Below are 247 nucleotides of genomic sequence, written 5' to 3' on the forward strand. Positions count from 1 at the left end.
GCGCTTTGCTCCAGCCTCTCTCCAAAAAACCCTCCCGGCGCCCGCGGAGGCTGACAGAGCGGGGACAACTCCCGGCCAGACGCTTTGCGGGGGGGGGGGAATCACTCACCCCGACCTGGGAGAGGGATGCGGCAAGCAGTCAGGGCAGCCTCCCCGCCCCCCAGGAGCCCCCCCGCTGCTTGCGCGCCCCTCACCGCGGCGTCGGGGCGGGCGGCGAGCGCGGCGCTCCCGGGTGTGTGTGAGTGCT

Source organism: Apteryx rowi, unplaced genomic scaffold (assembly GCF_003343035.1).
Source record: "Apteryx rowi isolate R43461 unplaced genomic scaffold, aptRow1 scaffold_289, whole genome shotgun sequence".
Taxonomy (NCBI): Eukaryota; Metazoa; Chordata; class Aves; order Apterygiformes; family Apterygidae; genus Apteryx; species Apteryx rowi.